The sequence below is a fragment of the Odocoileus virginianus genome, chromosome 1 (assembly GCF_023699985.2).
Source record: "Odocoileus virginianus isolate 20LAN1187 ecotype Illinois chromosome 1, Ovbor_1.2, whole genome shotgun sequence".
Classification (NCBI taxonomy): Eukaryota; Metazoa; Chordata; class Mammalia; order Artiodactyla; family Cervidae; genus Odocoileus; species Odocoileus virginianus.
In genome coordinates this window covers 6,473,042-6,484,263 of record NC_069674.1, presented here as the reverse complement: position 1 = coordinate 6,484,263, position 11,222 = coordinate 6,473,042, and the positions used below count along the sequence as shown (strand labels likewise).

General features: G+C 41.4%; 1 pseudogene; it reads left to right on the top strand.

Annotated features, from left to right (window-relative positions):
- The first annotated feature begins 5,604 nt into the window (after positions 1-5,604).
- On the top strand, positions 5,605-10,857 carry LOC110125829 (GTPase IMAP family member 7-like; annotated as a pseudogene).
- The last annotated feature ends 365 nt before the right edge of the window (positions 10,858-11,222 follow it).

Genomic DNA, 11,222 nt, shown 5'->3' with positions numbered 1-11,222 from the left:
TGTCACTTAAGTACTATTCTTGAGGTATTTTTTTTCATGATAAACAACAGTCAAAAGCCACAAAGCTGCTCAACTATTTATCATCCATCTGATTTATTTACTTATTATTTATCTTAGGCTTTGAGAACTTCATTGTTAGGATCTTGAAAGATAGCAATATCCACACACTATTCCAGCTTACAAGAGTTTATTTTGTTTCATTCATGTGGAACTCAGAAGTGCTGCCTGCTGGGCCTGCTCTGAATGAGTCCTGATATGCGTTTGAAGACTCCCAGGAAAACCCTTTCACTTCATCCTCAGGCCAGGTCTGCCTGAGGAGGGGTCTGAAAAGGATTCTAAGGATATTTCAGTGCAGTTTCCATGATGAGATTTCTCCCTGGCCCAGCCTCTCTCCTCTCATCCCTTCTGAACACTTCAGCGGGAACAACCCGGGGGACCCAGGCCTATAACCTAGGCTTTCTAGCCTGTGCTATGACCTTGTGGTGATGAAGGTGTGCTGTGACCTTCAAGTGTCAAATAAGACAGCGTAGCGTCTGAGGCAGGAAGTTATTTTTCTCTGCACAAGTGAATTTACAATAAATCACCCTGTTGCCCATTTCTTGAAAATACAGGGGTTTACAAGAAACAGAAGGAAGTCGGTGCTGTGATATACTGTGGCGTACACTTCAGTTGTTCCTTTGCTACTTGATAAAGTTTTACTTATAGCATCCGTCTCTACTAAGAAAGCACCGAAGAACATTCTCTTCAGGGAAGGATTGAATCAAAGCAACACAAGCTGTCAAATTGAAACCAAAAGGAAGAAATGAAAATAATAGCAGAAATCGTGCAAACCAAATGACAAACCCCAGAAAGAAGGCAAGTTATGGGATGCTGTCTGATGGTTATGGCAGCCTCCACATTCTTTCCTCAATTCCTGTTCTCCTAATCAACCTCTTCTTCCACCATTAGGGTCACAGAATGGCTAAGAATTCAGGGAATAGCTAAGCAAACATTGTGGATTTTGGAGGTGTGGGGCTAGAAACCTAGGTGGGCAAGTAAGGAAGGGAACTGTGGATTTCCTGAGAGAAACAGAAAACTGTGAGAGAAAAACCTATTTCCTTGCTTCTTGCTTCCTGGCTATTGGAGACAAGTGGCAAATAAAGCTTTTATCTGTAACTGTCTGTAACCATCCATGGCTCTGATGACCCTTGGGACTCAGGAACACTGGGAGGAGTGAGTCTGGACTAACAGTGATCCCTCATCCCAGACTCCTGGAGCCAAGGGCCCATGAATGGTCCCCTCTGTGTAGTCCCCCTTTTAGTACCACTGCTCTCTGTTCCACCGCTGGAGGTTTATAGCTATAACCACCTACACCTGAGAATCAGTGTGAGGAAGCACACCAGGGTCATGGGTCCTGCCAGTGGGAGTCTGGGGATTTGTTCTCATTGGGTGAGGCCTAAAATCAGAGTTGATACCATTCCATGGGCTTCCCTGATAGCTCAGTTGGTAAAGAATCTGCCTGCAATGCAAGAGAGCCCAGTTCGATCCCTGGGTTGGGAAGATCCCCTGGAGAAGGGGAAAGGTTACCCACTCCAGTATTCTGGCCTGGAGAATTCCATGGGCTGTATAGACCATGGGGTTACAATTCCATGGGGTCGCAGAGTCAGACATGACTGAGTGACTTTCACTTTCACTTCACTTTACTATAACCCAAACAACAAATAAAGCTTTCGACATTCTGGTGTGATAGCAGGCACATGGAGAAAAAGCTTTCAACCTGGCAAAACTGAAGCACCCACCAAATTATGGGGCAACATTTCTGTCTTTTTAAAAACAAAACACTATTTTCACTGGCCCCACCCAATCTGCTTCCTGGCTCCGAGGTCTCAGAGGTGCAGCAGTTAGAGCAAACGCAGGGGCTCAAACAGCTTCTCTGGAGGAAACCAGACAGCTCATCAAGTCCTTAAATCAAGTGAGCCTGGCTGAGAAAAGATCCCAGGGAGACAGAGCTGCAGGGACAGTAGGATAGGGGAGCCTGGGAAGGGCGTGGATTCGGGCCTGAGAAGGGGCCAGGTGCTGTGCAAACAAGTCAGGAGGATGCTGCCAGAGCGGGGAGGTGGCGGTAGGGAGGGGAGTAAGGATGTCTGTTAACATATTGTCCATGCGTCTCATTTTTTTTTTCCATTTATTTTTATTAGTTGGAGGCTAATTACTTTACATCATTACAGTAGTTTTTGTCATACATTGAAATGAATCAGCCATGGATTTGCATGTATTCCCCATCCCAGTCCCCCCTCCCACCTCCCTCTCCACCCGATCCCTCTGGGTCTTCCCAGTCCACCAGGCCCGAGCACTTGTCTCATGCACCTAACCTGGGCTGGTGATCTGTTTCACCCTAGATAATATACATGTTTCAATGCTGTTCTCTTGAAACATCCCACCCTCGCCTTCTCCCAGAGTCCACAAGTCTGTTCTAAATATCTGAGTCTCTTTTTCTGTTTTGCATATAGAGTTCTCGTTACCATCTTTCTAAAGTCCATATATATGTGTTAGTATACTGTAATGGTCTTTATCTTTCTGGCTTACTTCACTCTGTATAATGGGCTCCAGTTTCATCCTTCTCATTAGAACTGATTCAAATGAATTCTTTTTAATGGCTGAGTAATATTCCATGTTGTATATGTACCACAGCTTCCTCATCCATTCGTCTGCTGATGGGCATCTGGGTTGCTTCCATGTCCTGGCTATTATAAACAGTGCTGCGATGAACATTGGGGTGCACGTGTCTCTTTCAGATCTGGTTTCCTTGGTGTGTATGCCCAGAAGTGGGATTGCTGGGTCATATGGCAGTTCTATCTCCAGCTTTTTAAGAAATCTTCACACTGTTTTCCATAGTGGCTGTACTAATTTGCATTCCCACCAACAGTGTAAGAGGGTTCCCTTTTCTCCACACCCTCTCCAGCATTTTAATGTGACAACCTTTTGCTCAACACTGCACCTCCCATCCAGTTGTTGTTGGGATAGACATTGAGTACACTTGATAACCCAGACATTTCTTTTAATAGGAAATGTGTCCCAAGGTCTTTAGAGTTGGAAGGCAATTTAGAGACCACTCAGTCTAAATCTTTTTTTAAAATTTAATTGTTACTTTATATTGCAGTACAGCTGTTGTTTAGTCACTAAGTTGTGTCTAACTCTTTATGACTCCATGGACTATAGCCCGCCATTCTCTGTTCATGGGATTTCCCAGGCAAGAATACTGGAGTGGGTTGCTGTTTTCTCCAGGGAATCTTTCTGACCCAGGGATCAAACCTGGGTCTCCAGCATTGCAGGCAGATTCATTACTGTTGAGCCACCAGGGAAGCTCATATTGCAGTATGTGTAAATCAACTAATTTTTTGGCAGGAAATGGGCATTTGAAGACTGCAGTCTGGCACTAAGGGTACTCATTTCTACTGGGCTTATCATTGTTTTGATGTCTTTCCAATGGACTTCAAAACTATACAAACACACACACACACACACACACACACACACACAATGAAGAATATGATTCCTGAAAAATTTTTCAGATATTCTGGGGCAAGGGTTTGGAGGACTTAAAGTATATCCCACTGGAGATGGACAGAGAAATGACTGCGTTATCAAGTCTCTTGGAACAATTTTTTGTGTGGTTCATTCACCACACAAAATACAATTAACCTTGTTTGTTTCATTTGCTTTTGATTTTTACTAGGATTTTAAATATAATTTTTGCTGTATGATTATGTAAACTACATATAGGGTTTTAAGATCAAATCAATGAAATATAAGTATATCCAAACAAGTCTGATTCCCAGTTTCTGTCCCTGTCGTCTCCCTCCTCTTCTTCCCATACCCATATAAGTAACTTTTTTGCTTGTTTAGCTTTCAGATTATTTGGCCATTGTTTTTACAGATGAATGAAAAATATATGTATTACATTTTATATATGTAGGTCACATTCTTCCTTGTTAGAGAAATGCTAGTAAACTGTACATTATTTTCTTCTTTGTTTTTTCTGCTTAATGTTATATCCTGGAGATGTCTCCATACTAGGATATAAAGATATACCTCATTTTTTCTTCAGCTGACCAGTGCTTCACTGTGTGAATATGCCTTAGTTAATTTAACCAGGTGCCTACCCTAATGATGGGCATTTGATAGGTTTTTGGTATTCTGAGATTCCAATAGTGGTGCAGTTAACAGACTTCTGTGGGCTTCCCAGGTGGCCCAATAGTAAAGAATCTGCCTGCCAATGCAGGAGATGCAGGAGACATGGGCTCAATCTCTGGGTATGAAGATCCCTTGGAAATGGCAACCCGCTCCAGTATTCTTGTTGGGAAAATTCCAAGGAGAGAGGAGCCTGGGAGGCTACAGTCCATAGGGTCACAAAGAGTTGAACATTACTGAGCACACACACGCACAGACACACACACACACACACACACACACACACACACACACACACACAGAGCTTTATGCATAATTTTCTTCCATATTCTTGTTGGGTGCCTTTGGAATAAATCCTAAAATTGAGCTTGATAATAAAAGGGTAAATGTGTATGTAAATGCACATATACAAGACCTTGCTAACTTCTCCTCTAGTTGTTTTAGACTGTTCTTTTATTCCCAACAGCCATGCAGGAGAAGATATATTTCCCCTACATCTTTTATTTATTAAAAAGAATGTATTTATCTATTTGGCTGCACTGCATCTTAGTTGCAGCATGCGGGATCTTCCTTGCCTCATGTGGGATCTTTCATTGTGACACATGGACTCTCCAGTTGTGAAGGGATTAGTTGCTCCGTGGCATGTAGTATCTTAAATCCCTGACCAGGGATTGAACCCACATCCCCTGCATTGCAAGGTAGATTCTTAACCACTGGGCCACCAGGGAGTCCCTCCCCTATATCTTTTACCAATAGATTATGCCAGCTAATTTCTGGGTTTTTTCAAACCTGTAGGTGAGAAATAGTATCCTAGTGCAATATTAAGTTAGTTTTAGTTTTTCTATGTTTTGATATGTTTTTCTCTATTACGAGCGAAGGGTAGTATCTTTTTATATATTCAAGGGATATTTACATTTTTGTTTGAACTGTTTATTCTCACCTCTTACTCCGTTTTCTATCAAGTTGTTGGTCTTTTGTTTCTCTACTTTTAGATATTGTTTGCTAAAATATTTTTATTGAAGTATAGTTGATTAACTATAATTATAGCCAAGCGATTCAGTTTTACACATATGTGTGTTTGTGTGTGTGTGTGCATGCTCAGTCACTTCAATCATATACAACTCTCTGCAACCCCATGAACTGTAATCCTTCAGTCTCCTCTGTCCATGGAATTCTCCAGGCAAGAATACTGGAATTGGTTGCCATGCCTTCCTCAAGGGGATCTTCCTAACCCAGGGATCAAACCTGAATCTCCCATGTCCCCTGCATTGCAGGCACATTCTTTACTGCTATACAGTATATATTATATATAAAGTACTTAGTAAATATATAAAAAAATATATTTATATATTAATGATATATAAATATAATATATGAATATATGTTTAATATATATATAGTTTACAGTAAATATATATATAGTAAATATATATAAATAGTAGACTTAGTAAATAACTTAGTAAATAAGTATTAGTCGCTCAATCGTGCCCTACTCTGCGACCCCATGGACTGCAGCCCACCAGTCTCCTCTTTCCATGAGATTTTCCAGGCAAGGACACTGGAGTGGGTTGTCATTTTCTTCTCCAGGGGATCTTCCCAACCCAGGGATCGAACCCAGGTCTCCTGCACTGCAGGCAGATTCTTTACTGACTGAGCTACAAGGGAAGCCCATATATATATTCTGATTTTTTCCATTATAGGTTAATACAAGATATTGAATATAGTTCCTTTTTACTATATAGTAAATTCTTGTTGCTTATGTATGTTATATATAGTGGTATGTATATGTATATGTAACATATCACTATGTATAACAAAAGGTCAGCTTTCATTCCAATACCAAAGAAGGGTAATGCCAAAGACTGTTCAAACTACTTCACAATTGCATTCATTTCACATGCAAGCAAGGTAATGCTCTAAATTCTCCAAGCTAGGCTTCACTAGTACATGAACCAAGAACTTCCAGATGTACAAGCTGAATTTAGAAAAGGCAGAGGAACCAGAGATTAAATTGTCAATATCCACTGGATCAAAGAAAAAGCAAGAGGATTCCAGAAAAACATCTACTTCTGCTTCATTGACTATGCTAAAGCTTTTGATGGTGAGGATCACAACAAACTGTGGAAAATTCTTCAAGAGATGAGAACAACAAACTAGCTTACCTACCTCCTTAGAAACCTGTATGCAGGTCAAGAAACAACAGATAGAACCGGGCATGTAAACAGACTGGTTCAAAATTGAGAAAGGAGTATGTCAAGGCTGTATATTGTCACCCTGCTTATTTAACTTATATGCAGAGTACATCACGAGAAATTCTGGGCTGGATGAAGCACAAGCTGGAATCAAGATCGCTGGAAGAAATATCAATAACAGATAAGCAGTAACACCACCCTTATGGCAGAAAGTGAAGAGGAAGAAGGTGAAAGAGGAGAGTAAAAAAACTGGCTTAAAACTCAACATTGAGAGGGAGGTGGGAGGGGGGATCGGGATGGGGAATACATGTATATCCATGGCTGATTCATGTCAATGTATGACAAAAACCACTACAATATTGTAAAGTAATTAGCCTCCAACTAATTAAAAAAAAAAACACCTCAACATTCAAAAAACTAAGATAATGGCATCCAGTTCCATCACTTCATGGTGAAAAGATGGGGAAACAATGGAAACAGTGACAGACATTATTTTCTTGGGCTCCAAAATCACTGCAGATGGTGACTGCAGTCATGAAATTAAAAGATGCTTGCTCCTTGGAAGAAAAGCTATGAGCAAGCTAGATAGCATATTAAAAAGCAGAGATATTACTTTGCTGACAAAGGTCTGTATAGTCAAAGCTATGGTTTTTCCAGTAATCATGTATGGATGTGAGAGTTGGACCATGAAGACGGGTGAGTGCCAAAGAATTGATGCTTTTGAACTGTGGTGTTGGAGAAAACTCTTGAGAGTCCCTTGGACTGCAAGGAAGTCAAATCAGTCAACCCTGAAGAAAATCAATCCTGAATATTCACTGGAAGGACTGATGCTGAAGCTGAAGCTCCAAAAGTTTGGCCACCTGATGGGAAGAGCCAACTCATTGGAAAAGACCCTGATGCTTGGAAAGATAGAAGGCAGGAGGAGAAGGGAACAACAGAGGTCGAGATAGTTGAATGACATCACGGACTCAATGGATATGAGTCTGAGCACGCTCTGGGAGATGGTGAAGGACAGGGAAGCCTGGCATGCTGCAGCCCATGGGGCCAGAAAGAGTCGGACAGGACTGAGGGACTGAACAGCTACTATGTATCCATAAACCCCATACAACTAATTTATCCCTCTTTCCTGATTTTCCCCTTTGGGAATCATGTTTGTTTTCTGTGTCAGTTGGTCTGTTTCTGTTTTGTAAGTAAGTTTATTTGATTTATTTTTGATTCCACATACAAATGATATCATATAATATTTGTTTTTCTCTGTCTAATTTCCCTCAATATGATAACACCTTAGTTCATACATGTAGTTGCAAATGACATTATTTCATTCTCTTTTATAGCTGAGTAATATCCCATTGTATATATGAACTGCGTCTTCTTTATACATTCATCTGTCAATGGACATTTAGTTTGTTTCTGTGTCTTGGCTATTATAACAGAACTGCTATGAACATAGAGGAGAAGGAAATGGCAACCCACTCCAGTATTCTTGCCTAGAGAATACTGTGGACAGAGGAGCCTGGTGGGCTGCTGTCCATAGGGTCACACAGAGTCGGACACAACTGAAGCGACTTAGCAGCAGCAGCAGCTATGAACATAGAGGTGCATGCATGTTTTCAAATTAGAATTTTGTCTGGATATATGCCCGGGAGTGGGACTGTGGATCATATGGCAATTCTATTTTCAGTTTTTTGAGGATCTTCCAGACTGTTCTCCATAGAGGCTCTACCAATTCACGTTCCCACCAACAGTGTAGGAGGGTTCCCTTTTCTCCCCACACTCTCTAGCATTTATTGTAGATTTTTTGATCATGGCCATCAAATCATCGCTGTGAGGTGATACATCATTATAGTTTTCATTTGCATTTCTTGAATAGTGATACTGAGCATCTTTTCATGTGCTTATTGGCCATCTGTACAGATATTCTTTGTATAAAAGTGAAATGACCCCTCTTTTATAAAAGAAGGAAAAAATTTTCCCCTAGTTTGACAATTGTGTTTTAATTTGTGTTTGGCAGCATTATTATCTCACATCATCTTTCTGATTTTTATATAATCAAATTTAGGTGTCTCTTTCCTTGTGGCAGTTTAGTAGCTAGGTTGTGTCTGGCTTTTGTGACTTCATTGACTGTAGCCCACCAGGCTCCTCTGTCCCTTGGGTTTCCCAGGCAAGAATACTGAAGTGGGTTGCCATTTCCTTCTCTGAGGGATATTCCCCCCAGGTATCCTGCATTGCCAGCAGATTCTTTACTGACTGAATCACCAGGGAAGCCTGTCTCTTACCTTACTCTATTTCAAATTTTAGAAATATTTTCCTGACCTCTAGGTTACAATGATTTATCCATGTTTCTTCTATTATTTATATGGATTTTTCAACATTGGAAAGTCTAACCTATTTGGAGTTTGAAAGGCATCAGGAAATGGATATAGTTTTATCTTTTCGTATATGATTGTCTCCATGTGGCTTATTAGTCTATCTTTCTTCCTCTTGATGTGAGATGCTACCTTATTGAATATAAATGTTGCATAATGTAAATGAATTGAATATGAATAAATACAACGTGGTTAATTTGGTCTATTTCCAGATTTTCTGTTTTTGCTTTGCTGTTCTCTCTATTCAGGCACCTACATCATACTGCTTTAATTATAGAAACTAGGACAGTGAGTCATAAGGGGCTTTCCCTCCCTGGCTCCGCATGCACACTTCATTCAGACAGACACCAGCTATAACAGGCCTACTCAGCCGTTGGTCAGGCATCCGAGTGGGCCCCTCCTCCCAAGCACGTGAGCAACTGTTAGCCAGCAACCAGTTAACAGGTCCCCTTCTACCATTGGTGAGGCCACTGAAAGTCCCTTCTCCCTCTCTACTGTATATAAAAGGACCCTGAATCCCGACTGAGATGAGAGGGTTCTTGGAGACGCTAAACTGCCATCCTCCTTGGTCTGCTGGCCTTCTGATTAAAGTCATCATTCCTCACTCCAACAATTCGTGTCTGGATTTATTGGCTTGTTGTGTGGTGAGTAGAACAGCTTGGGCTTGGTAACAGACCTGACACTTCTTCGTGGGGATAATGGAACTACTTTGTCCTTTTTTCAACAGCAATTAAACTGTTTAATTTTTCTGTTTCTTTTGCAAACAATGTGGATAATAGAATATTACAAGTTTCAGGGAGGCAAAGGAAGTTAGAAAAAGACTTGAGAATGGTTACTGCTTACCTAAATTGACCCCTTTCCCCTCTCCTTCCTTTTCTTAAGGTGGTGTCTGGGTACCTCAGATCCTCCTGACGTAAACATGGCTGCCAACCCTAACAACGCTCTGAGGATAGTTCTGGTCGGAAAGACCGAAAGTGGGAAAAGTGCGACTGCAAACCCCATCCTCGGGGACAAAGTATTCGAGTCTAAGATTGCAGCCCACACTGTTACCCAAACTTGTCAGAAAGCATCCCGGGAATGGAAGGGGAGAGAGCTTCTCGTTGTTGACACCCCAGGGCTCTTTGACACCAAGGAGACCCAGGACAAAACCTGCAAGGAAATCAGCTGATGTGTCCTCGCCTCCTGTCCTGGGCCTCACGCCATCGTCTTGGTCCTGAAGCTGGGCCGCTACAAACAGGAAGAGCAGCAAACCGTGGCGTTGATCAAGAATCTGTTTGGGAAAGCAGCCATGAACTATATGATCATCTTATTCACTGGCAAAGAGGATCTGGAGGACCAGAGCCTAAGCAATTTTCTGGAGAGTTCGGATGGAAACCTACGAAGCCTCCTACAGGAGTGTGGAGACCGCTGCTGTGCTTTCAGTAACAGCAAAAAGACAGAGCTGGCTGAGAAGGAAGCTCAGGTGTAGGAGCTGGTGGAGCTGATAGACAAGATGGTGCAGAACAACCGAGGAGCTTACTTTTCTGACCCCATTTACAAGGACATAGACCAAAAGCTGAGACAGAAGGAGGAAGACTTGATGAAAAGCTATACTGATACATTTAACATGCAAATTGAATAAGTAGAATTGAAATGTGCCCATAAACCACCAGAAGGAAAGATGAAAACAATAAAATCGATAACAGACAAGTATAATGAACAAATGAAAAATGCAAGGGAAGAAGCTGAGAAGAGTATATTGCAAGCCGTTTTCGACATGTTTCGATTAAAAACATGCTTTAAAAAATATGGCAAATTTTGTGGAAGTAATGTACTGTAATTTTATTTTTACTTCTTAGTTTACTATAGCTTGTTAATATGAAAGTAAAAGTGAAGTCGCTCAGTCGTGTCCATCTCTTTTCAACTTTATGAATTGTAGCCTGCCAGGCTCCTCCATCCATGGGATTTTCCAGGCAGAAATACTGGAGTGGGTTGCCCTTTTCCAGGGGATCTTCCCAACCCAGGGATGGAACTCAGTCTCCAACATTGCAGGCAGACTCTTTACCGTCTGAGCCACCAGAGAATCTCTTTCTTGTTAATATGGTGGTTTGTATTTTCCTAAGATGATTAAAACCATATCTTATTTCTGATTTCTTCTTACAGTCTAACCTTACTCTAACTTTACTCATTGAGTTATGGGTCTATGTTCCCTATCTTGAAATTGAATAGGCTTTGTGACTGCTTTGAGAAATAGTGGGTGGCTGAAGCAACACAATGTGACTTCTAAGGTTAGATAGGGAAAAATGCCTCCTTGCTCTCCTGTGGTGGTTACCCTTGGAATTTGCCCACCAAGTTGTGAGGAAGCTCAAGTAGAAGCCAAGTCACCCCCGTGAAGAGGATCTGAAGTCACTGACCCAGTCCCTGGCTGATACTTCATCCACCAGCCAGAACCATTTGCTGGCCATGCAGGTGAGGCAACACAGAGTGAATTCTCTAGCTGCCAACTGATGAAACT